Source organism: Etheostoma spectabile, chromosome 11, assembly GCF_008692095.1.
Source record: "Etheostoma spectabile isolate EspeVRDwgs_2016 chromosome 11, UIUC_Espe_1.0, whole genome shotgun sequence".
Classification (NCBI taxonomy): Eukaryota; Metazoa; Chordata; class Actinopteri; order Perciformes; family Percidae; genus Etheostoma; species Etheostoma spectabile.
The window spans coordinates 17633469-17634592 of NC_045743.1; the positions used below are offsets into that span (position 1 = coordinate 17633469).

General features: G+C 45.6%; 1 protein-coding gene across 1 annotated transcript in view; it reads left to right on the forward strand.

Moving 5' to 3' along the window:
- The window catches only part of stk17b (serine/threonine kinase 17b (apoptosis-inducing)), a 30364-nt gene that overhangs the window by 804 nt on the left and 28436 nt on the right, over positions 1-1124 (forward strand). The gene's annotated exons all lie outside the window — the stretch shown is intronic.

The window sequence follows — 1124 nt, forward strand, 5'->3', positions numbered from 1 at the left end:
CCCCCCCCCCCCCCCCCCCCCCCCCCCCTCTCCCAGTCCAATACTGCATGCGGGATCCTCCCGGTCCGCTCTGTGAGCTGTGCTGGAGCAGAAACCCCCTAGATGGTGTTGTGTTATAGCTCGATATTGCATGCTGAAATAGTGCAACACACTGTCCTTACTAGCTTTTTTTGCATGAGGATATCGCTATCCATTCAGAAAAAGGTGTGAGGGAGACGACTAGGTTGTGGCGCTCACTTGAGGCATGCGGCCTTATGCTTACCTGGCACTGTCATACCTTGAGTGTTGAGCTCATGGGAACAAGGTGTGGGAAATAGGTGCTTCAGTCACTTAGTTTTAGCTCTGGGAACGGACAACGTGTGAATGCAACGGTTTGATTTCTCTATGACAGTGTAATGGCGAGTATCTCGGCAGCATGTTTCAAACGATGTTCCTTTCACATGTGCGTGTCTGCCTATCTTAGATATAGGTCGATGGTTATGGTTCATTGCTCATGGATCAATAGGGCTGTTTTGATTTTGTGAAACGTGAGAGCACATGTTCTGTCCGTGTACCATGTGTGTGGTCCTGTATGTTCCTTTGTATAAAAATGTACATGTACGTCTGTCCTGTTATGTGTGTATAAATATATATTTTTTGCACCGAATGTACCAAAGGTTTGGGGCTTGCAAAGTCAACCATTAGGCCTGCTCTCTATTTCTGTCTGACAAACACCCGACATCCCACTTCTGGCTTCTGCCGAATCCTTACAGAGCATCGCCCTCATGTTGGCTTCAGGGGCAGATTGGGCGTGGGCAGCAACGCTTCGTGGCAGGATATACAGTTTTCCATAATGAGGCTTTTCTGCTGCAGAAGATTGGTAAGGTTGAGTACTCGCTTCACATCCAAATGAAGACATTTCCCCGGTTTTCAGATTTCCACTCTATGCAAAGCTCCTGTTCGTGTGTCTCCATTTCACCCCGATGATTGTAATAAAAGAGAACAAATGGCAAATTTTGATTAATGACACGTGACCCTTATTTATCTCTTAGTTGTGTACCAATTGATTGAGTCAAATAACAATGTATTATCTTTATAGCAGAAACTTGATCTGTTAGAAAATTAGAAAAACTACTTCTCCGGGG